This window comes from Camelina sativa, chromosome 12, assembly GCF_030686135.1.
Source record: "Camelina sativa cultivar CO46 ecotype springtype chromosome 12, ASM3068613v1".
Classification (NCBI taxonomy): domain Eukaryota; kingdom Viridiplantae; phylum Streptophyta; class Magnoliopsida; order Brassicales; family Brassicaceae; genus Camelina; species Camelina sativa.
This window is the reverse complement of record NC_141891.1, coordinates 29,124,839-29,151,299: the sequence shown is the minus strand read 5'-3', so window position 1 is coordinate 29,151,299 and position 26,461 is coordinate 29,124,839. Positions and strand designations below refer to the sequence as shown.

The 26,461-nt window shown below is 42.8% G+C and overlaps 1 long non-coding RNA gene across 1 annotated transcript; it reads right to left on the bottom strand.

The window, feature by feature from the left end:
• Positions 1-17,703: 17,703 nt before the first annotated feature.
• LOC147931036 (uncharacterized) lies at positions 17,704-18,907 on the bottom strand. Its single transcript, XR_015574156.1, has 2 exons — positions 18,643-18,907; positions 17,704-18,068 (listed from the first exon to the last, which is right to left on the bottom strand). It is a non-coding gene; the product is annotated as an uncharacterized LOC147931036 (long non-coding RNA).
• Positions 18,908-26,461: the final 7,554 nt, after the last annotated feature.

Sequence of the window (26,461 nt, the reverse complement as noted above, 5' to 3'; positions counted from 1 at the left end):
GGGCTCTACGTGATGATTTGAGAGTTCATTGTAGAGGGAGGTATTATGCTACGCGTGCAGAGCTGGTTGAGACTGCAGCAGAGATTGAGGAGGATATCCGGGCAAAGTCAGTGGCGGTAGCTCCAGCAGTTCAGCCTAGTAAGGCTCAGCAGCAGGGTGGTTCGAGCAGGGGCGGTAGGCCTGCACAGGGAACCAAGAGGAAGTGGGAGGCTACGCAGAGGCCGAGTGGTGCGAGTTGCTTCGGTTGTGGGAGCAAGGATCACAAGGTTGCTAGTTGTCCCAAGAGGAGTGCTCCGTCGGTAGCGGCCCGTGTATGCTATCATTGTAGGGAGACATCGCACATCAGGCCTTTTTGTCCCAAGTAGCAGCCGGCAGCAGTGGCAGCGTTGCAGCAGGTGCAGCCTGGAGGTCAGCAGGTGGCACGGATTAAGCAGGGGCCTCGGGTTTACACGACAGTGGAGACTGGTGGAACCAGTGCCGGGGCGATCACAGGTATAATTTCTGGTACTTAATCTTTGTGAATTTTAGTAGGGTCAGATTTTATGTTTCCTGTGATAAAGTGTTAGGTTCTCAACACATGAGGTTTGTGTAGGGACCTTATTGATGGGCGGGTTTAAGTCCCATGTTATGTTTGATTCTGGAGCTTCGCATAGCTTTATTACTCTAGAGTGTGCAGAGTGTGCGGGGATCAATGAGGATCCTGGAGAGCGTGCAGGAGTTGTCAGGGTTGCGGGAGGTGAGTTCCTGAGAGTGATTGGACGGGCTAGAGGAATTGATATTCAGATCGCAGGAGAGTCATGGCCAGCAGATTTGCTTATCAGTCCAGTGGAGCTGTTTGACGTTATTCTCGGGATGGATTGTTTGCATCGACATAGGGTGCACTTGGATTGCCATTGGGGTAGAGTGGAGTTTGAGCGTTCAGGAGGGAAGTTGGTATTCCAGGGTATTAGACCGACTTCGGGGAGTCTCGTGATCTCAGCCATTCAGGCTGGGAAGATGATCGAGAAGGGCCGTGAGGCTTATTTGGTTACTATATCTATGCTAGAGTTAGTGGGGAAGTCTACGGTTAGCGGTATTCCGGTAGTGGAGCAGTTTGAGGATGTGTTTCAGTCTTTGTAGGGATTACCACCATCTCGGTCGGATCCTTTTACCATTGAACTGGAACCGGGGACGACACCGTTATCCAAGGCTCCTTACAGAATGGCTCCAGCAGAGATGGCAGAGCTGAAGAAGCAGCTAGAGGATCTGTTGAGTAAGGGATTATCTGTCCTAGTGTATCACCGTGGGGAGCGCCGGTGTTGTTTGTGAAGAAGAAGGATGGGAGTTTCAGGTTGTGTTCTTTTGGAAACTTCTCTTCACAACCCCGCCTCACGGAAACTTTGTATCCCAAACACCACCTCATCTTGTTACTGAGTCGCACAACCAACCACCCCAAGTGACCGAGTAACAAGAGAGATGGGCTGGAATACTCCATTTCTGCTCCAGCCACGGATTATAGATGGGACCAGGCTAAACAAGCTCAAGTTGCGGCTTGCTTCTCATACCACTTCTTGAACCTTGCCTTCATCTTTGCCTCAGGCTCCCAAGTCTGCTCCTCAACACCATCACAGTCCCACAGGACTCTCCTCAAAGGAATCTTCTTCTTCCGAAGTTCCTTGATCCTCCTCTCGAGAACCCTCAATGGTCTCGCCTCCAAAGTCATGTTAGGCTGAAGATCCTCCGGAATCTTAGCCAACACCTTCTCACCCTCATGGAGACACTTCCGCAACATAGACACATGGAAAACCCTATGGAAGGCACGCATAGCCTCAGGTAACTCCAGTCTATATGCCACTGGTCTGACTCGCTCAATCACTATGAACGGACCCATATACCTCGGACTCAACTTAGTCTCTGACAATGACCTGTTCGGACCCTGCAACATGGCCATCTTGAGGTACACTCTGTCTCCTACCTGAAACTCAAGATCTGTCCTCCTCTTATCAGCATAACTCCTCTGCCTATCCTGAGCCTCCTTCATGTTCAGCTTGAGAACCCGAATCTTCTCTGAGGTCTCCTGAACAAAACTAGCACCAAACATGCTCCTCTCTCCCACCTGAGTCCAGCATAATGGTGTACGACATGGTCTCCCATACAGAGCCTCATAAGGAGCCATCTTAATACTCGCCTGATAGCTGTTGTTGTAAGCAAACTCTACCAGGATCAGGTGATCTGCCCAATGGCCACCCCAATCCAACACACACATCCTCAGCAAATCCTCCAGCGTCTGGATCGTCCTCTCTGACTGTCCATCAGTCTGGGGATGATAAGCTGTACTCATATGCACCTTAGTGCCCATCTCTGCCTGAAATGCCTTCCAAAACACAGAAGTGAACTTGGAATCCCTATCAGACACAATGCTCGCTGGCACCCCGTGCAATCTGACTATCTCCCTCACATACTTCTTAGCCAAGACCGCTGCTCCATCAGTCTTCTTAATGGCCAGAAAATGCGCTGACTTAGTCAACCGGTCCACAATGACCCAAATAGCATCAAAAGTCCGTGACACTGGCAATCCTACCACGAAATCCATGGTGATCATATCCCACTTCCACTCAGGAATGGGTAAACTCTTCAGTAACCCGCCAGGAACCTGATGCTCAGCCTTCACTAGCTGACACACATCACACCTTGAAACCCAACCCGCTACATGCTTCTTAATCCCGACCCAATTATAGTACCTCTTGAGATCATGATACATCTTAGTCGCTCCTGGATGAATGGACAACTTGCTCGCATGAGCCTCTCTCAGGATCTCCTGTCTCAACTCCTCATCCTTGGGCACACAAACCCGACCGTGCACCAAGATAGTACCATTATCTGAGACCTGATACTCTAAATCCACATCCTTAGTGGCATTCACCAGCCCCAAATCCTTCTCATGAGCCAACGGCACCCTACTCAGAAGTTTCCTTGGATTGGCAGGTTACTACAGGAGGTTTGTGCAGGGGTTTGCAAGCAGAGCACGTCCTATGCCTAAGTTGACAGGGAAGGATGTTCCTTTTGTCTGGTCAGAGGTCAATTGGTGGCAACTTGTCCTGTGGGAAGGTTGTTAAAGGGTGAGGACCAGGGTTCGAGGAACGCATGGCGCACCAATAACCTACTTGTGGATGTGGATTTCCACAGTGATGGGTTAGGATCGATGCCCTGCAGGGCCAGCTTGGGATCCGTTTGGGCGGCTAGCAGTGAGGCTAGCGGGCTAGCAGTGAGGCTAGTGGGGTCCACAGGATGGGTTGTAACAATAAAAATCGATTTTTATATGACAACCCGTCCTGTGGACCCCACTAGCCTCACCTCTAGCCGCCCCAACAGACCCCAAGCTGGCGCTGCAGGGCATCGATCCTAACCCCTCACTGGGCAAATGGAACTATTCATCCAAATCCACAGTAGGTTATTGGTGCACCAGGCGTTCCTCGAACCCTGGTCCCCACCCTTTAACAACCTTCCCATAGGACAAGTTGCCACCAATTGACCTGCAGATCAATAACCTACTGTGGATTTGGATGAATAGTTCCATTTGCCCAGTGAGGGGTTAGGATAGATGCCCTGCAGGGCCAGCTTGGGGTCCGTTGGGGCGGCTAGCGGTGAGGCTAGTGGGGTCCGCGGGACGGGTTGTCATAATTTGTAAGGAAATGTATATATATTATTGTATTTCGAATAATAACTTTAAATTGTGGTATTTATTAAAATGGTAAGGATTTATTATATAAATCTTACAAATACAATGTTATATTAGTAAATGTGTTTCTGTTTTAATAAAACAGACTAAATCAGGACCCGTGCTAGAACACATGTTGAATTTCTTTTTTCTATTTATATCATAATTTAAAAATAAAATATATTTTATATAATTAATTTATATGACGGTCTATCATTGTAAACTGAGAAAAAATTGTCATTTTTTTTTTGGTATGAATTTGAGAGATGTATTTTGGTGAATGGAGATCTGAATGATTTATATTAAAAACTTGGAAGGATGTTAGATAAGATATTATTTTCAACTGCACAATAAAATCTTGGAAATCATGAATAAGTGTGATTAATTGCCAAGATTTTATTCCTTTTTACGCTTAACATTATATTTTTATGTCTAACAGTATAACAATATATGGAATAATCAAGATTTTTTCTTTAAGAGGATTCTTTAGGATATGCTTAAGTGTATTCATATAGCCCAGATATTGACCAATTAAATCTATAACTTTTTTTTGTAACCAACCTATATTTAATCTATAACCTATTTTGTAACCAACTTATAAAAGTTATATTGTCTATCAAAAAGGTTGTTTACTTCCGTTTTATTATATAGGTGATTTAAGGATACATAACGTCTTCTTTAGAATTTTTCTTTTCCTATTTTTTTTTTAAATACAGCGTAGTTTTGTGTGGGCTAAACTTGATCAAATATACATAAACGATTTCTTTAAAGTTTAAATGTTTTTGATTTTATGTATTCAGGTTGGGTTTAAAAAAAAAATCAAAAACATATTTAAGTTTAAAATTAATCGTTTTATGTGTATTCAATTCAAGTTTAGACTAGAATAGGACGAGTTAATAATCTTAATGTATTTTTATAAATTTATATAAATTTTAAATATATATATATATATAGCATATATTGTTTTAAGTTCTATATTGTTCTTTTTATTCTGTCATGAAAATGTGTTTATTTATGTCGATTTGGTATAATCGATTATTACTTTGTTAATTTGTTGGATATATCCAGTTTTTTTAATCTTATTTTGTATATTTTTGTTTATCTTGTTAAATTTGTTACTATTGTGGAAAACATAAGGAATTTGGTTAAATGATTTGGTATAAAAAATGATTTGTTTAGAGATTTGTTAAGATGTGCATCCATGTGACAACCCGTCCCGTGGACCCCGCTAGCTTCACTGCTAGCCCGTTAGCCTCACTGCTAGCCGCCCAAACGGACCCTAAGCTGGCCCTGCAGGGCATCGATCCTAACCCCTCACTGGGCAAATGGAACTAATCATCCAAATCCACAGTAGGTTATTGGTGTACCAGGCGTTCCTCGAACCCTGGTCCCCACCCTTTAACAACCTTCCCACAGGACAAGCTGTCACCAATTGATATTGGTGACAGCTTGTCCTGTGGGAAGGTTGTTAAAGGGTGGGGACCAGGGAACGCCTGGTACACCAATAACCTACTGTGGATTTGGATGAATAGTTCCATTTGCCCAGTGAGGGGTTAGGATCGATGCCCTGCAGGGCTAGCTTGGGGTCCGTTGGGGCGGCTAGCAGAGAGGCTAGTAGGGTCCACGGGACAGGTTGTTACAATAAAAATAAAACAACCAGCCCCGTTTTTTTTAAAAATAAGTACAATACATAATTAAGCATCTCATACTACTTAATTAAACCACCCAAACCACAATTCCTCATTAAACCGATAACAACCAATATGCACAGCGAAAACATATCAACATACAGAACCAACACATCATCAATGCAATAACATTCCTAAGCATTCTATCCATCAACCTAGCATAACTCTATCCAAGGTTCCAACATAAACAATATAACCAAGTCCAACAACACACAACCGAGACCCTAGATCATCCTCCTCCTCATCGCCATGATTCCACACTACACAATACCTGCACCACAAACACAATGAGATGCGTGAGTATTACCAGAAATACCCAGTGAGACGATCCTCCCATCTACGAGCTATACACACAAGCAAATCAAGAGTACAACCACAAATAAAACATAACAAACCAGACATTGAACATAACATCCAATAACACATTAATCACACCTACACAACTTCACACAAAACAAGTTATACAACCCAATCACTTAGATAAGCTCATGGTCACGCACTCACCTTATCAAACTGATTATAACAACGAATATAACCAGTTGAGACTCTCCTAACGTCTGAAACAGCCCAGCAATTGCCTACAACAAGCCACACAACCAAAAACGACTTATAGCGAAACTGGACAGAAACATTAGAAAAGAACAGTCTTAAAGACGAAACCCTAAAATAAAAACCAACCGTTAACTATTAAATCCCTCCAGTGAAAAGCTAGTCCGAGACGTCACGAAGCATCCCACAAAATCTCGTGCCGATCAGAAACCAGACGAGACCACGATCTCAGTTATAATCCCCGATGGTTCCAACTCGCGTTTGAGAAAACGTGTCTCACGAAACTGCACATAACGTATCGAGTTTAAATCCAAATCCACTTCTGTAAAAAGGAGAACGACGATGAAAGGCTTGAGAATAAAACTACCAAATTTCGTTACCTTTGACAACGATTTGATATATCGAAACTGTTTCTTCCCAAACCCTAACGATTCTGCTCCTTCTCTTTTAATCTCCTTCACACCACAATAGGCTCTCTCCTCTCTCTATATCTCTTTCTTCCTCTCAACACAAGTATTGAATAGCAGCCACGACCAAATAGAGAGAAAAGGCGTCCATATAATTATAAATACATCACTTAGGGTTTCCCAAAACTGGCTCTAAACCGGGTGAACTTAAACCAAACCGTGCAATTTCATGATTTCACATAAATTGATCGGTTCTTCCACTTTTCTTTGGGACACGGGTGTTACAATCCATTTGTAAGGAAATGTATATATATTTATTGTATTACGAATAATAACTTTAAATTGTGGTATTTATTAAAATGGTAAGGATTTATTATATAAATCTTACAAATACAATGTTATATTAGTAAATGTATTTCCGTTTTAATAAAACAGACTAGATTCTAGCACGAGTTGAAATTCTTTTTATTTATATTATAATTTAAAAATAAAATATATTTTATATAATTAATTTATATGACGGTTCAACATTGTAAACTGAGAAACGATTGTCATTTTATTTTCATTTTTTTGGTATGAATATGAGAGATGTATTTTGGTGAATGGAGATCTGAATGATTTATATTAAAAAATTAGAATGGTGTTAGGTAAGATATTATTTTCAACTGCACAACAAAATCTTGGAAATCACGATTAAGTGTGGTTAATTGCCAAGATTTTAATCCTTTTTACGCTTAACAGTATAACAATATATGAAATAATCAAGATTTTTTTTTAAGAGGATTCTTTGGGATATTCTTAAGTGTATTCATATAGCCTACAGATTGACCAATTAAATCTATAACCTTTTAGTTGTAGAGAAATACCCTAGAATGGCACACATTTGGGTTTTTGTTCCAAAACTAGCACACACGCTGCAATGTTCCAAAACTAGCATTTCTTAATATTGAGTAATTAATAGAGAGAAATCTTATTATTTTAAAAAAATCAAAACCCGATCTCTCTTACACTTCTCTCCGGCGAAACTCGATGAATTTTCCGATCAGAGATCTTCATTTCTGATCTCAGATTTTCCCGTCAAGCTTCAATCAGGTACTAAATCCGTTGGCTTATCTTTCAATTTCTCTTTCTTCTTCTTCGATCTCAGAGTTTGAAATTGTTGGGTTATCTTTCTAATGCATAAGATTAGCTCTGAAATCGAAGAAGAAGAAGAAAGAGAAATTGAAAGAGAAATCTTCAAACCCTAAATCTAATGCATAAGATTTAGGGTTTGAAGATTTGAGAGATATTGCAAAATCAAAGACATTGTAGATCAAAGATGGTGTAAAATTTGATTGCAGAAGCTTTGCAAGAGTTATAAGCAGCTTTGTTTCCAGCGAAGCTGAACGCGACGGCAAAAAGAGTCGCATCGATGAAACGCAAATTGGATATGCTTCTTAGTTTGCTTCCACCTCCGGTGATATCGAGAGCAATTGGCGATTCCCGTCATCATTTGGTTACCAAGATCGACACTCTCAGGTACTAATTTTTAATTCGGAATCTCGCCGGAAAGAAATAAAAAATGGTATGATGTTAGTGTGGTAAAAAGAATCTGCAAATGCTTTAGCAACACTGGTTGGCTTGTGTAAGTTGATGGAAGCCAAATCCATCATGGATTTAGTATATTATGATTGTGATTCTGATCCTGGGTGATCTCACGTAGCTGACAACTCTCTCTTGTTGTAAAGTCATCGTCTTTAACGAGAGAAACCTCTATGACTACGGCGGTGATGAGAGGAAGAAGATAAATGACGATGATGGTGGTGGGAGGGTCGTGAGTTGTGTGGAGGAAAGTGCGTTAGGGCATGAGATTTGGATTAGGATTGAGAGAGTGGAGAAAGGTTTCAGTGGGAAGAGTAGGCATGTGTTCTTTAGTATTGTTTAACATAATGTTGTTGTGTTTGGAAAGAAAGATTATCAACAATGGCGGATTATACAGAGAATGGTGAGAGTTTTGTGGTGTGTTTGCTATTTGTAGAACTGTATGCAACTAATGATTTCTCTTGGTCTCTACCAATTTTTGGAGTTTGAATTCAGTTTTTTTTTTAGTTTTGTAGTAGTGTGCTTATTGTTTGGTTATTTACATGGATTAGTTTACCACCAGCTTCTTTTGTTTAATATGATTTTGTATGCACATTAGATGAACTGTTTTATGTAAGAAGCCAGGAAGTAGAGCTCGTCGTGAGATACTGAGAAGGGAAATGCTGAATAATATATCTATGTTCAGAGTTTTGTCTAACTCGTGTTTTTGTTATTGTAGAAAACATGTGGTATGGTTAATTCAGATGAATTTTAGAAACTATTACAGATTTCTTCGTTAACTCACAGATGAGAGTACAGTTGTGGAGGATTTTCTGATTCTGGTCGTCACCAATTTTGGATTTTCTGAACATTCAGGAAGACATTCCTAAATTTCAATGATGTCTTCCTAAACTTTATAATTTTTTTTCTAAATTGAAATAAATGAGTCTTTAATATTTTATTTATGTGGTACCTTAATGCATCACAAATTACTGTAATATGATAAATTTTATGCTTTGAATTGTTTTCAACCATTATGGATTTATGCAAGAACCTTTTAAACCATTATATTTATGCAGACCATCCTGAATTTCAAGAAGTCGTTCCTGAATATTATTTAATCTTTCCTAAATTTAAATAAATGTTTTTTTAAATCTCTAATTTTGTGTGTTTTGTTTTTCAATATGTAACATCCACGAACCAAATTTTTGGGTTTTTGTGTGGGTGTCGATCGACACCCTTGGTGTATCGATCGACACCATGATTTCCGGTTTGGTCGGGTTTGTTTTAATTGCTGTTTGGTTTGGTTTGGTTCAATTACAATCCCTAATCGTATTATAGGTGTCTAAGACGAATTAAGGGTTTTGGGGAAGTCTCATTTTGGTCGCTGTTAAGTGAGAAAAAGAGAGAAAGGAGAGAAAACGTTCTGTGATTTTTCTGGGCTTGTTCTTGGTGATTTGGGAGATATCTGAGGCTGTAGAAGTGTTAGCTGTTGCTCGGAACGAAGGAGAAGCTTCTGGAGGTGTTGATTCCATCGTTTCTCAATCCAATCTTCCTGTTTTTGAGGTGAGTGCTTGACCATGGTTGATCTAAGCATGAGATCTCTTTTGTTTGGGTGTTTTCTTTGTTGTTTGTGTTGTCTTGTTGCTTGGGTTCGTTGTTTTCGTGATTCCCAGAGGTTTTCGAGGTAATTGGGTGGGTTTGAGACGGATTCGAGGTGATTTGGAAAGAGAGATCGACATTCGTGTTCGCGCAGATCGTGTCTGCAGAAGAGGCATTGATCGACACTAGGAAGCATCGGTCGACACTTTTTCGTGAGGCATCGGTCGACACCGTATAGCATCGGTCGACACCATTCTTTGTAGCATCGATCGACACTGTTGAGGCATCGGTCAACGCTAGTCTCATCCGAGACTATTTTTCCTGGTTCGATGTCTTGTTGTGTGTTGTTTGTTTTGCTTAAGCATGAGGGTCTCATATGCTTGTGTGTATCATCTAGTAGATGGGAGGACGGCCTCACTATGTATTTGTGATAATACTTACGCATCTCAATTGTTGTTTGTGGTGTGCAGGTAAAGGAAAAGTGTGATCGTGGAATCAAAGGCGATGAGGATGAGGAAGTTCTAGAGGCTTGAATGATTGTGGTCTAGCTATTGTTAGGTTGCTAGCATTGAGTTGATAGAATATTGTAGGATGTTAGAACTTGTTATTCATTGTTGGTTGGATTATTGCATTATTGGGTATTGGAATTATTATTGTTGGATTTCTTATTGGATTAATGGAATTGTTTTCTTTGGTTATCCGCTGTTGTTGTTTGTTGCTAGGATGTTAGTGGGTATGAGACCACTAGAGAATTATATTATATGATATAAAAAAAGGGTTGTTTCACAATATCCCAAACTAGGCTGGTTTGGGTGACGGTAGGGCAGATGGGCCCGGTGTCGGTCACGGTGTTGCCCCGGGTGTGAGGGTTGCAGCAGAGGGTGCTCCGGGCAGGGAGGATGTCTTGATGGACTTGCTAGCTCAGGTTTTGCAGCGACTTCCAGCAGCAGTGCCGCCAGTAGTTGGTGGGCAGGATCAAGTGGTGCCGCCAGTGGTTGGTGGGCAGGTTCCAGTAGTGCCACCAGTGGTTGGTGGGCAGGTTCCGGTAGTGCCGCCAGTGGTTGGTGGGCAGGTTCCAGCGGTGCAGCCTGTGGCGGATTTGCAGGCAGGTGTGCAACCGGGGGCCGAGGTAGTGGATGCTCAGTATGTGCAGATGATGGTGTAGCTGCAGCGAGTGGGAGCAGAGTATTTCTCAGGAGGTACCGATCCGAGTGTAGCGGATGAGTGGAGAGAGCGGAGGGAGGATCTTTTCCTTTCGCTTAAGTGTCCCGACCAGTTCAGGGTGGATCTGGCAGTGTATTACTTGTCAGGAGATGCACGTGTGTGGTGGAGGTCAGTGACAGCACGGAGGGTGCAGCGGGGTATGTCTTGGGGAAATTTTGTGAAGGAGTTTAACACCAAGTATTTTCCTCAGGAGGCTCTTGATCGTATGGAGGCACGGTTCTTGGGGTTGACTCAGGGGGACCGTACAATGCGGGAGCTGGATGCAGAGTTTAGTCAGCTTGTGGGGTATGCAGGCCGGGCATGGGAGCCAGAGTCGGCTCAGGTGCGGAGGTTCTTGTTGGCTCTGCGGGATGATCTGAGGACTCGGTGCAGAGTGAGGAGCTATGCTACGAGAGTGGAGCTGGTTAGGGTTGCAGCTGGGATAGAGGATGACTTGAGGTCACAGGTGGTTGTGGTCAGTTCTTCGGTGCAGCCACAGCGGTCTCAGCCGCATTCTATTCCTAGCAAGGGCGGCAAGCCTGCGCATGGGCAGAAGCGGAAGTTTGATGAAATGCAGAGATCGAGGCATGGGGGTGCGAGATGATTTGGGTGTGGTAGCAGGGACCACAAGGTGACCAACTGTCCACAGAGAGGTGAGCAGCGGGTAGTGACAGAGCAGCGGGCGGTGTCGGAGCCGCGGACAGATACTCGTGTGTGTTACTACAGCAGAGAGACGGGGCATATCAAGCCTCGTTGTCCCAAGTTGCATTAGATGGCAGTAGCAGCGGTGCAGGCTGGTGGTCAGCCAGGAGTGCAGCAGGGTGTGCAGCCGGTGGGTTGGATCGAACCGACATCGCGGGTGTACTCGACTGTGGAGCCCGGTGGCACTAGTGCAGGGGCGATCATATGTATAACTTCTGAGATTCGAACTTGGTCAATTCAATAGTTCATATTATATTTGTTTTTGCTTGTGATCAAGTGTTAGGTTCTCAACACATGATGTTTATGTAGGGACCTTGTTGGTGGGCGGGTTTAAGTCCCATGTCATGTTTGATTCTGGAGCTTCTCATAGCTTCATTACTCCGGAGTGTGCCGAGAGTGCGGGGATCAGAGGGGATCCTGGAGAGCGTACAGGAGTTGTCAGAGTTGCGGGAGGCAAGTTCCTGAGAGTCATTGGACGAGCTGGAGGAGTTGATATTCAGATTGTAGGAGAGTCGTGGCCAGCAGATTTGCTTATCAGTCCAGTGGAGTTGTATGATGTTATTCTCGGGATGGATTGGTTGCATCGGCATAAGGTGTATTTGGATTGCTATCGGGGTAGGGTGGAGTTTGAGCGTCCAGGAAGGAAGTTGGTTTTTCAGGGTGTTAGACCGACTTCGGGAAGTCTCGTGATCTCAGCCGTTCAGGCTGGGAGGATAATCGAGAAGGGCCGTGAGGCTTATCTGGTTACTATATCTATGCCAGAGTCAGTTGGGAAGTCTACGGTTAGCGGTGTTCAGGTAGTGGAGGATTTTGAGGATGTGTTCCAGTCATTGCAGGGATTACCACCATCTCGGTCGGATCCTTTTACTATTGAGCTGGAACCGGGGACGATGCCGTTATCCAAGGCTCCTTACAGGATGGCTCCAGCAGAGATGGCAGAGCTGAAGAAGCAGCTAGAGGATTTGTTGAGTAAGGGTTTTATCCATCCTAGTTGTTCACCGTGGGGAGCTCCGGTGCTGTTTGTTAAGAAGAAGGATGGGAGTTTTTGGTTATGTATCGACTATCGGGGTTTGAACCGAGTTACTGTGAAGAACAAGTACCCTCTCTCGAGGATTGATGAGTTATTGGATCAGTTGAGGGGTGCTACTTGGTTCTCCAAGATCGAGTTGAGGGGTGCTACTTGGTTCTCCAAGATCGACTTAGCATCAGGTTATCATCAGATTCCTATACATGAGGCAGATGTGAGGAAGACGGCTTTCAGGACGAGATATGGGCATTATGAGTTTGTAGTGATGCCTTTCGGGTTGACTAACGCACCAGCTGCGTTTATGAGATTTATGAACAGCGTGTTTCAGGAGTTTCTGGACGAGTCAGTCATCTTTTTCATCGACGACATTCTGGTATTTTCTAAGAGTTCTGAGGAGCATGCAGTACATCTGAGAGCAGTTCTGGAGAAGCTGCGGGAGCAGAAGTTGTTTGCTAAGCTGAGTAAGGGCAGTTTCTGGCAGCGTGAGATGGGGTTCTTGGGACACATTGTTTCAGCTGAGGGAGTTTCAATGGATCCAGAGAAGATTCAGTCCATCAGGGAGTGGCCGAGGCCGCAGAGTGCCACTGAGATTCGGAGTTTCCCGGGATTAGCAGATTACTACAGGAGGTTTGTTTAAGGTTTTGCGAGTATGGCACAACCGATGACTAAGCTTACAGGGAAGGAGGTTCCATTTGTGTGGTCACCGGAGTGTGAGGCGAGTTTTGCAAGCCTCAAGCAGATGTTAACTACCATGCCGGTGTTAGCACTGCCTGAGCAGAATGAGCCTTATGTTGTGTATACAGATGCTTCTGGAGTGGGGTTGGGTTGTGTGCTTATGCAGCAGGGGAAGGTTATAGCCTATGCTTCGCGGCAGTTGCGGAAGCATGAAGCTAATTATCCTACTCATGATTTGGAGATGGCAGCAGTGATTTTTGCTCTGAAGATTTGGAGATCTTATCTGTATGGTGGGAATGTACAGGTATTAACAGATCACAAGAGTCTGAAGTACATTTTACTCAGCCTGAGCTGAATTTGAGGCAGAGGCGTTGGATGGAGTTAGTAGCGGATTATGATCTGGACATAGCTTACAATCCTGGTAAAGCTAACCTAGTTGCAGATGCCTTGAGTCAGAAGCGGGCGGCTTCGGCTCAGGAGCAGGATATGGAGGCGTTGGTAGGTGAGATTAGTGCATTGAGTTTGTGTGCTATCTCACAGGAACCTTTGGGTTTGGAGGCAGCTGATCGAGCGGATTTGTTGAGTAGAGTGCGGTTAGCTCAGGAGAGCGATGAGGGGCTGGTGAATGCCTCTAAGGCTGCAGGTTCAAAGTATCAGGTTTCTGCTAATGGTACTATCCTTGTGCATGGTCGGGTTTGTGTGCCCAATGGTGAGGATTTGAGGCAGGAGATACTGAGAGAGGCTCATTCGAGCAAGTTCTCTATTCATCCAGGGGCAACCAAGATGTATCGTGACCTCAACCGGTATTATCACTGGGTCGGGATGAAGAAGGACGTAGCTGACTGGGTGGCGAAGTGTGATACTTGCCAGCTGGTGAAGGCGGAGCATCAGGTTCCTGGTGGTTTATTACAGAGTTTGCCCATTCCATAGTGGAAGTGGGATTTGATCACAATGGACTTCGTGGTGGGTTTGCCTGTGTCGAGGACGTTTGATGCGATATGGGTCATTGTGGACCGTTTGACTAAGTCTGCGCATTTTCTGGCCATCAAGAAAACTGATAGAGCAGCGGTTTTGGCCAAGAAGTACGTGAGGGAGATAGTCAGATTGCGTGGTGTGCCTGCTAGTATTGTGTCTGATAGAGATTCCAAGTTCACTTCGGTGTTCTGGAGGGCGTTTCAGGCAGAGATGGGCACGAAGGTGCATATGAGAACAGCCTATCATCCTCAGACGGACGGTCAGTGAGAGAGGACGATCCAGATTTTGGAGGATTTACTGAGGATGTACGTGTTGGACTAGGGTGGTCATTGGGCAGATCATTTGAGCTTGGTGGAGTTTGCTTACAACAACATCTACCAGGCTAGTATTGGGATGGCTCTTTATGAGGCTTTGTATGGGAGGCCGTGTCGTACACCATTATGTTGGACTCAGGTGGGGGAGAGGAGCATATATGGTGCGGATTTTGTTCAGGAGACCTCGGAGAAGATTCGGGTTCTGAGGATGAACATGAGGGAGGCTCAGGATTAGCAGAAGAGCTATGCTGGTAAGAGGAGAAAGGATCTTGAGTTTCAGGTTGGTGATATAGTGTATCTCAAAATGGCCATGTTGTGGGATCCGAACAGGTCATTGACAGAGACTAAGTTGAGTCCAAGGTACATGGGTCCGTTCAGAGTGGTTGAGCGGGTGGGACCAGTGGCATACCGGCTGGAGTTGCCTGAGGTTATGCGTGCGTTCCACAAGGTTTTTCATGTGTTGATGCTGAGGAAGTGTCTTCACGAGGGTGACCGGTTGTTGCCTAAGATTCCTGAGGATCTTCAGCCCAATATGACATTGGAGGCGAGACCGTTGAGGGTACTCGGGAGGAGAGTCAAGGAACTTCAGAAAAAGAAGATTCCTTTGATGAGAGTCCTGTGGGACTGTGATGGAGTAGAGGAGCAGACTTGGGAGCCCAAGGCGAGGATGAAGGCAAGGTATAAGAAGTGGTTTGAGAAGCAGGCCGCGACTTGAGCTTGTCTAGCCGGGTCCAAGTTGTAGTCCATGGCTGGAGCGGGTACGGAGTATTCCAGCCCATCACTCTTGATACTTGGTCACTTAGGGGTGGTTGGTTGTGCGACTAAGTATCAAGATGAGGTGGTGCTCGGGATGCGGGTTGATGGATTGGATTGTTGTATCTTATTTTTCTGTTGTAATTTCGTTGAGGTTGTAACGATTATGACATTTTTGAGATTAATAAAAATGAGTATTTTTCTTTATGTTTGACTGTTGTTGTCATGGGAAAAAGAGAAATAGCTCGGGCTTCTATTTTTGGAAGTTTCCATAAATAGAAAGTTTCCACAAAAGGAAGGTTTTCAGAATTAGAAAGTTTCTAAAAGGGGAATTTTTGTGGGAAGTGTTGAGGTAGATCTAGCCGGGAGATACTCGATGGCATCAGATTGTTTTGCTCAAGGCCATGTGGGCCCAACTCATGTGATAACGATAGCTCGATGGACTTTGTGGCCAGAGAGTGGAAGTGGTATGAGGCTTCGGATGACGATCTGAGAGCGTGCTGAAGGGTGACGACCCAAGAGCAGGATATTTGAGACTCCCTGGATACCGTAGCTGTGAGCCGCGGCTTGGCAGTGAGCCGGTATGTCTCGAGGGTTGCAACCCAAGAGCGGGGGGAGTGTGTGTGAGTGACTTCCTGGATGCCATAGCTTAAGGTGGATGGTCTGATAGCGAGCCGGTATGATTCGTTGGTTGCAACCACGGACGGGGGAAGCACTGAGTTGTGAGCAAATAATGTCTTTCATGCGAGTATATTGGCTAGAGGGAGACCTCATGGTTCAGTCGGAGGTGTGTGGGCTGTTGCAACAGTGCCCGGGAAACCTTGGCTGACGGTAATTAGTCCGGTTGGAGGACGTGCGGGCCGTGTTGACGGTGGCACGGAGGTCCTTGATGGATGGACGGTGTTGCGGGATTCGAGGACGAATCCTTATTGGTGGGGGAGAATTGTAACATCCGCGAACCAAATTTTTGTGGTTTTGGTGTGGGTGTCGATCGACACCCTTGGTGTATCGATCGACACCATGATTTCCGGTTTGGTCGGGTTTGTTTTAATTGCTGTTTGGTTTGGTTTGGTTCAATTAAAATCCCTAATCGTATTATAGGTGTCTAAGACGAATTAAGGGTTTTGGGGAAGTCTCATTTTTGTAGCCGCTAAGTGAGAAAAAGAGAGAAAGGAGAGAAAACGTTATGTGATTTTTCTGGGCTTGTTCTTGGTGATTTGGGAGAGATCTGAGGCTGTAGAAGTGTTAGCTGTTGCTGGGAACGAAGGAGAAGCTTCTGGAGGTGTTGATTCCATCGTTTCTCAATCCAATCTTCCTGTTTTTGAGGTGAGTGCTTGACCATTGTTGATCTAAGCATGAGATCTCTTTTGTTTGGGTGTTTTCTTTGTTGTTTGTGTTGTCTTGTTGCTTGGGTTCGTTGTTTTCGTGATTCCTAGAGGTTTCCAAGGTAATTGGGTGGGTTTGAGACGGATTCGAGATGATTTGGATGGAGAGATCGACGTTCGTGTTCGCGCAGATCGTGTCTGCAGAAGAGGCATCGATCGACACTAGGAAGCATCGGTCGACACCTTTTCGTGAGGCATTGGTCGACACCGTATAGCATCGGTCGACACCATTGTTTGTAGCATTGATCGACACCGTTGAGGCATTGGTCGACGCTAGTCTCATCCGAGACTATTTTTCCTGGTTTGATGTATTGTTGTGTGTTGTTTGTTTTGCTTAAACATGAGGGTCTCATATGCTTGTGTTGTGTGTATAACCTAGTAGATGGGAGGACGGCCTCACTAAGTATTTGTGATAATACTTACGCATCTCAATTGTTGTTTGTGGTGTGCAGGTAAAGGAAAAGTGTGATCGTGGAATCAAAGGCGATGAGGAGGAGGATGTTCTAGAGGCTTGAATGATTGTGGTCTAGCTATTGTTAGGTTGCTAGCATTGAGTTGATAGAACATTGTAGGATGTTGGAACTTGTTATTCATTGTTGGTTGGATTATTGCATTATTGGGTATTGGAATTATTATTGTTGGATTTCTTATTGGATTAATGGAATTGTTTTCTTTGGTTATCTGCTGTTGTTGTTTGTTGCTAGGATGTTAGTGGGTATGAGACCACTAGAGAATTATATTATATGATATAAAAAAAAAGAAGGGTTGTTTCACAATATGTCAAATATCAGTATATTACTCTATTAACTAGAGGTACTGATTTTATTTTTTATGCATATTCTCTTGTTAGAAACTCTAAACTTTGTTATGAAGGTTATTCTGAAATTCAACGAATCATTCCTGAATTACATAGAATGCTTCTTGAATGTTATAGAACGCTTCCCGAATTTCATACAATTCTTCCTGAATTTTATATGTTCGTTTCTGAAGTTTAATCACAGTTAAAACAAAATGCTAACAGAAACTTGTGACATGTTATGATGCAGAAACATCATATAAGTACCAAAACAATCTGAAAGTTTCACATACATCATGTAGATTGGAAAAGTCGTTAATCCCTATTACCTGCAATAAAAATTGAAATCAGGGAATATGTTTCAGGAAGGTCTTCCGAATTCTCAACAATGCTTCATGAATTTTCAAATGTGGCTAAGAAACATATCAATACATGTGCAACAAACAATAAACAATACATAAGCAACTATCAATAAAGCTGACAACATGTATAAGTAATATGACAACCGAGTTCTCTTAAAAAAAAGGTTGTATTTTGGCAAGGTGGATCAAAAATGGTATCACATAAAGGCTTTAACTTTGTTAAAAATCATCACAAGTTGCATATGACGAATTCAGAAGCTGTATTTGAGGACTGAATGATATGAGTTTTCCAATGTGATTGTTAGAGCTGGACTGTTTTCTTCACAACCTCATGTCTTGACATGAGTTATGTTTGCGCATTCTAAAAAAATGTCTGTAAAAAAAAAAACAGTTCCAATGAATCATACAAACATCATATATCAAGTTTTAGATTTAAAAAGTATAATCAACATCTGCAGAGATCTTCACAAGAGAACTGAGTTCCATCATAAGCTCTGCAATTTGCTTTCAAGAACAATTTGTTTAATTATGGAACTCAAAGCAAACAACAAGCATGTATCATCTATAACTAGATCTCTTAAATTCCTCTATTTACCATTTATTGTCATGAGCAACGAACAAATGATAAATCTAATATGAGATAATCCTAACAAAATTTGAAGAATAAGAAATCTCCAAGGACCAAATGGTTAAGTTCTTCGTAGACTTAAACGTCATCATCATCTAAAGTTCAATTCACCAACACAATTTTATAAAATACAGAAAATGAATAAACAAAAGCAAGAATGGGACTAGAGTTCATGATTGAGAGACCCAAATCAATTAGAAACTTAAGACCAATTTGAATCTATTTGAATCTCTTGTCTCTGTAGTTTCCATGGCTAACCAAAAAAATCAAAGAAAATAAAATAAAAAGGTAATCTTGAGAAAAGTACAAATTTTACTACCTTAGATTGGGAATCATCCATGTAAATGTCGTCGTCACTTTTCTTCGTCATGGCCAATATACGCTTGGCTGGAGACCAGATCTCTGAGATATCTCTAGGCTTTAGATTCATGCTTGGGGTTCTCTTCGATGTCGCGAACACAACTGCTGATTTCACTGACCTCGATTTGATGACTCACCTACGATTAAGATCCGACTTGGTTCGCTGGTGGAACACTGTCTGCGATTGGTTTTGGAATGTTGGAGAGAGAGGACAGAGAGAGAACACCGTCTTCCAAAATAGCACTAATCACGATTTCTATATCTTTATTTTAATTTTCTTAATATTTTATTTTTAATATTATATAAATTTATACTATATTTGGAACAATTGAATGTGTGTGCTAGTTTTGGAAGAAAAACTAAAATTGATGCTATTTTTGTCAATTACCCTTATTTGTAACCAACCTGTATTTAATATATAACCTATTTTGTAACCAATCTATAAAAATTATATAGTCTATCAAAAAAGGTTATGTACTTTCGTTTTATTATATAAGTGATTTAAAGATACGTAACGTTTTCCTTAGATTTTTTTTTTCCTTTTTTTTTTTTAATACAGCGTAGTTTTGTATGGACTAAACTTGATTGAATATACATAAACGACAACTCCAGCAACTTGTGGTCTTGATACCCAAAACCTATTTTATTATGGGCATTTTTAGTTGCTAAAACGCTATATTTTTTTTTATAAATAATACTAATAATCAAAATATCGTCCCAAAATTCGTTAGCAAGTAATACATTCCTTAAATTTTTTTAAAACCCAATTTTTCTCAAATTTGGGTTAACTACGAAAAGTTGGTGATTTAAAAAATTAACTTTATCTTACACATTTTTATTTATTTAACATTGATTTTTCAAGTTTCTATTTGCGTAATCACCGTAAAGTTGGAGAATTCATGTGCCCACATAATACGTTGAAGAATTAATCCGGAATTAAATTACTTTTATAATTTTTATACGGTTTGCTATTGGTTATGGTTAACTTTTTAGGTTTCTTTTTGTTTAGAGTCAAATGTGGTTTTAGTTAGATACAAACACACTTACCTGTTGGATACCAAGATCTATATTAACATTTTTGAAATACATTTTGTGTTATGCTCTTTAACTTTTGCTTATTTAATTTATTTTATTTACAACATTAACCCCTAACGGTTTTCCTAAAATAATATTTCGTATAAATTCAATTTATGGAACTACTTAAATCGACCTAATTTGATACAATTATTGCCATAAATAGCTTAACAACATCTATACATTTCGATTTTCGAAAACAACTCCACGCATTAAATTTTTAACCCCATAAAAATCTCCAAACCTATTTTAATAGATCTTTAGAGAATGTATGATCTCTTAAATTTAAATGACACAGCCGAATCTATATATACATTTTTGAAGTACATTTTGGGTTCTACCCTTTTGTTTGTAATTGTTTAAAAAATTATTTACAAAGTTATTCCCTAAAAAATTTCCAAAAATAGCATTATTTCAGATTTTGTTTCCTAAATATTTTACATACCATTCCAACTAAAAAAATACAGCAAAATTAATATAGAAACAGAAATTATGATATATTCAACCACACTTTCTATTGTGTATTGAAGATATTTGAAACGACCTGACCCATTTTTTTTTATAAATAATAAATAATAAATATATTAATAGTAATAATCTAAACTAGTGGTCTCATACCCACTAGCCACCTAACCACAAGCACACAAAAGCGGATGACATAACCAATATCATTAAACCAATAAAAATCCAATACTCAAATAACCTGTACTAATTCATAACAATTAAACCAATATTCCAAACAACATAAATCATAGAACCAGTAACCTAGACTCAACTCTAGCAACCTAGCAAGCCAGACAACATCCAATCACGTCCCTAGAATATCTTCCTCTTCATCGCCTTGATTCCACGATCACACTTTGCCTTTACCTGCACCACAAACACAAATTGAGATGCATGAGTATTTTATAAAAACTCATTGAGGCAATCCTCCCATCTACTGCGCTATACACACAAGCAACTGAGATACCAATGTCTAAAACAATCAAAACAAACCAGGGAACAAACATAGTCTCGCTGGAAGGGAGGTGTCGACCGACACCAGCCAAGTGTCGACCAACACTGGCTCTTGGTGTCGACGCTACCCCACAGTGTCGACCGATGCTCGCTCACTAGTGTCGACCGACACCTCCATGGTGTCGATCGACACTACCTCTGCAATCGCGTTTCGCTCGAAGCTGAGGGTCGAATCTCGCTTCCTAACACCTCCAATCCGTCCAATACTCAATCCCAAAGCCATATGACTCCGTAGGAACCCTATATCAACCATAACAAGCAACAAAACACCACAAACAACACCAAACAAGCAAGACAAAGGAAATCTCAGGCTTGGATAAGCCATGGTCATGCACTCACCTCTTTGTAGGAAGTTTCTAACAAATAATGACGAATCCCACACTCCCAGCAAGCTTCTCACACGTTCCTAGCCATGGATCTTCACTCCCAATGCAAGATATCGCCAAATAAGCCTTGAAATCTCCCAAAAACTCACAAAACCTCAAGAACAATGTTTCTCTCATTTTCTCTCTGTTTCAGCGGCGAGATAACAACCAAAACACGACCTAGGTCATTCTCCCACTTAAATATCTCATTTCAATGGTTTTTCCTAAACCAAACCCACTAAAATCGACAATCAAATCAATCTGGTCGAACTAGAAATTAATGGTCTCGACCGACACCACCCTTGGTGTCGATCGACACCCACCCCCAAAACGCTGAGTTTTGGTTCACAGGTGTTACAATTCTCCCCCACCAACATAGATTCATCCTCGAATCTCGAAAAACCATTGTCCAAGGACTCACGTGCAACCGTCTCCACGGCCCGCACTCCTCCGACCGATCTACGGAAGGTCACCTCTAGGCGATAGACTCACATTCCAGACATTATTTGCTCTTGACTTTTGGACTTTCCTTTACTCATAGGTCTTAACCTTGAGTTTTTCTTGGCTCCTCATCAGGCCTAAGCCTGCATGCCATTTATTGGGTTTTTGGGATGGGTGTCGATCGATACCAACATTTTTCTGGTTCGACCAGTTCGATTTAATTATTGATTTGGGTCGGTTTGGTTTAAGAAAAACTATTAAACCGAGATATTTAAGTGGATTGTCGAGAAAATGGTTCTGGCAAGTGGTGTTTGTCGCCGTTCTCCTGTTTTTGAGGGAAAAGAGAGAAAAACCTTGTTCTTGAGATTTTAGGTGGATTGGTGAGATTTCTTGGTGGTTCTTGGGAGATCTGAAGCTAGGAAGATGGTAGAAGCTTGCTGGGAGTGAGGGATTCGTCATTTTTGGTCAGAAACTTTCTGCAAAGAGGTGAGTGCATGATCATGGCTGATCTAAGCCTGTGATTCCTTGTTCTTGCTTGTTTTTTGCTGTTTTTGTGTGTTTTTCTTGCTGGGATTGATTGCTACAGGTTCCTACGGACGTATATGGCTTGGGTTTTGAGTATTGGGCGATTTGGTGGAGTTTGGGAGCAAGATTAGACTCTCGGCTTCGTGCGAATCGCGGTTGCAGAGGTCGTGTCGATCAACACCAATTTGTGTTGGTTGACACTAGTGAAAAGGCATCGATCGACACTGTGGGGTAGTGTTGGTCGACCCCAAGAGCCAGTGTCGGTCGACACTTGGCTGGTGTCGGTCGACACCTTCCTTCCAGCGAGATGATGTTTGTTTTCCTAGTTTTTATGCTTTGTTTGCTGATTGTTTGGAACATTGGAATTACAGTTTCTTGTGTGTATAGCCCAGTAGATGGGAGGATTGCCTCACTGAGTGTTTATAAAATACTCATGCATCTCAATTTGTGTTTGTGGTGCAGGTAAAGGCAACGTGTGATTGTGGAATCAATGCAATGAAGAGGAGGATGTTCTAGGGACTCGATTGGTTGTTGTCTAGCATTGCTAGGTTGCTAGAGTTAGGTCATTATAAACATTGCTAGGTTGCTGGTTCTATGATTCATGTTGGTTGAATTTTGGATATTGTTATGTTATAATTATTAGATTATTATTGGATATTTATTGGATATTGGTATTGGTTATTTCCGTTGTTGATTGTGTTTGTGGTTAGGTGGCTAGTGGGTATGGGACCACTAGTTGTAGTTTACTTATTATTATGATTATCATTATTATTAATATTACTATTATTTATTATTATTTTAAAGAAACGGGTCTGGTCTTTTCAGTTTGGTATCAGAGCCCTTACGGTTCTAGGTTTGGGTTCACTAGGCTTTGTGCTGTAGATGTTTGGGATTTTCATGCTTTGATTGATTATGTGAGTTAGTCAATTGTTTGTGGCATGGGGTCCTAGAACATCCTCTTCGAGCCTACTGTGTGATTTCACGGTGAGTTTATGTTTTTGTGTTATAATATAAATTGTTTGCTTAGTCTTCTATTCATGGTAGTGTAGATGGCTAGAGATGGTGTTGTTGCTGGTCGTGGACGCGGACGTGGTCGTGGACGCGGACGTGGTCGTGGTAGGGGCAAGAGTAAGAATGCGGACAAGAGTGTGACAGCTGAGGGTGTTGGTGAGTCGCAGGGTGTCCAAGAGGATTCCATGAGTGTGGCCGGAGGGGGCGGTGTTGATGCTCCAGTTGCCGGTGATGCTAGGGTTCCGGGTGTGGGAGTCCCAGCGGGTGGAGTCCCTGGTGTTGATCTTACAGGCTTGTTAGCACAGTTATTGGAGCGGTTGCCGGCAGTGGTACCATCTCAGGCTCAGGTAGTGCCACCAGTGGTGGCGGAGGAGCAGCAGCCAGTGGCTGCGGATGCAGGAGCACATGGACATTATTTGTCCATGGTCACGGAGATGAAGGGCATCGAGACTGCGCGGTTTTCGGGTGGTACAGATCCTACTGCTGCAGATGCGCGGAGGACGAGTGTGGAACGTAACTTCCAGACTCTAAGATGTCCTGAGGAGTTTTGGGTGGATATAGGGGTCGACCACTTGATTGGTGATGCTAAGGTGTGGTGGAGATCAGTGGCTGCTAGGAGAGTGCAGTGGGAGATGACTTGGGCTAACTTCGTGGGGGAGTTCAACCACAAGTACTTTCCGAGAGAGGCATTGAACCGGTTGGAGGTGCAGTTCCTTTGGTTATCTCAGGGGACGCGGTCGTTGCAGGGATTACCACCATCTCGGGCTGATCCTTTCATGATTGAACTGGAACCGGGGACGACGCCGTTATCCAAGGCTCCTTACAGAATAGCTCCAGCAAAGATGGCAGAGCTAAAGAAGCAGCTAGAGGATTTGTTGAGTAAGGGTTTCATCCATCCTAGTGTATCACCGTGGGGAGCGCCAGTGTTATTTGTCAAGAAGAAGGATGGGAGTTTTCGGTTGTGTATTGATTACCGGGATTTGAACCGGGTCACTGTGAAGAACAAGTACCCTCTTCCCAGGATTGATGAGCTGTTGGATCAGTTGAGGGGTGCTACTTGGTTCTCCAAGGTAGATCTGGCGTCGGGTTATCATCAGATACCGATAGATGAGGCACATGTTAGGAAGACGGCTTTCAGGATGAGGTATGGGCATTATGAGTTCGTGGTGATGCCTTTTGGGTTGACTAACGCGCCGACAACGTTTATGAGGTTGATGAATAGTGTGTTTCTTGACATGTCTGTCATCATTTTCATCGCCGATATCCAGGTATTTTCTAAGAGTCCTGAAGAGCATGCAGTGCATTTGAGGGCAGTTCTAGAGAAGCTGCGGGAGCAGAAGTTGTTTGCTAAGTTGAGCAAGTGCAGTTTTTGGCAGCGTGAGATGGGTTTTCTGGGTCACATTATTTCTACAGAGGGAGTTTCTGTAGATCCGGAGAAGATTCAGACTATCAGGGATTGGCCTAGACCACAGAATGCCACAGAGATCAGGAGTTTTCTTGGTTTGGCAGGATACTACAGGAGGTTTGTTTAGGGTTTTGTAAGTAGGACACGCCCTATGACTAAGTTGACAGGGAAGGATGTTCCTTTTGTTTGGACACAGGAGTGTGAGGAGGGCTTTGCAATCCTTAAGGAGATGTTGACTACTACGCCAGATCGTCATCCGACGTTGATATACCAACCATACTCCCAAGCCACAAAGTCTCAGAATATGGCAGTACTAGGAGAACTAAAGTCCCCCAAGAGTCGTGTGCAAACAATTCTGAACACGTCTGACTCGTATCCCTAACCAGGTTTCCTTCCCGTGGAATACAACACAATGCCCTACCAACCACATATCCCCTTACTGGAATACCTCATGACCACACAAGGATCATATACATGCCACAAGGGCCGCCACGAAGGCCAAACAAATGTCCTAAACAGGACCGCCACCAAGGCCAAACAAATGTCCTAAACACGACCACCACCAAGGCCAAACAAATGTCCCAAACAAGACCGCGACAAAGGCCAAACAAATGTCCTCAACATGACCGTCGCAAAGACCACTCATCCCAAAGGACTGTCACGAAGACCACTTGTCCCGAAGGACCGTCACAAAGACCATACATCCCGAAGGATCGCCTCAACAGGCCAAACGTCCCGAAGGACCATCACAAAGACCATACATCCCAAAGGACCGCCTAAACAGGCACATTGGCTAAACAGCCCGCCACAAAGGCCACACAATTGACTAAACAGCCCGCCACAAATGCCACACAATTGGCTAAACAGCCCGCCACAAAAGCCACAAAATTGGCTAGACAACCTTCCACAAAGGCCACACAATGTCTCAAAAGACCGCCACACACGGGCACAATGACTCAAAAGTCCACCACTAAGGCCACACAAGCCCCTCCAAGGCTCACAACCATTAAATATGGACAAATTCTAACTCACATAAAATTTCCTATTTTTAAAACTTTCCACTTTCAGAAACTTCTATTTCAGGAAGCTTTCCCTCAACACCACCGCCTCACATAAATTTTGTACCCCGAACACCACCTCATCTTGTTACTTAGTCGCACAACCAACTGCTCCTAAGCAACCAAGTAAACTAGAAAGATGGGCTGGAATACTACATTCCCGCTCCAGCCACGGATTACAGACGGGCCAGGCTAGACAAGCTCAAGTCGCGGCTTGCTTCTCATACCACTTCTTAAACCTTGCATTCATCCTCGCCTCAGGCTCCCAAGTCTGCTCCTCAACACCATCACCGTCCCAAAGGACTCTAATCAAAGGAATTTTCTTCTTCTGAAATTCCTTGATCCTTCTCTTGAGAACCCTCACTGGTCTCGCCTTCAAAGTCATGTTAGGCTGAAAATCTTCATGAATCTTAGCCAACAACTGATCATCCTCACAGAGACACTTCTGCAACATGACACATGAAAAACCTTGTGGAACGCACACATAACCTCAGGCAACTCCAGCCTATATGCTCTCGGTCCCACCCGCTTAATCATTCTGAACGGACCCCGCAACATGGCCATCTTGAGGTACACTCTGTCTCCTACCTAAAACTCAAGATCTCTTCTCCTCTTATCAGCATAACTCTTTTGCCTATCCTGAGATTCCTTCATGTTCAGCTTGAGGACTCGAATCTTCTCCGAGGTCTCATGAACAAAATTAGCACCATAGATACTCCTCTCCCCCACCTGAGTCCAGCATAACGGTAAATGACATGACCTCCCATACAAAGCCTTATAAGGAGCCATCTTAATAATAGCCTGATAACTGTTTTTGTAATCAAACTCTACCAGGTTCAGGTGATCTGCCCAATGACCACCCCAATCCAACACACACATCCT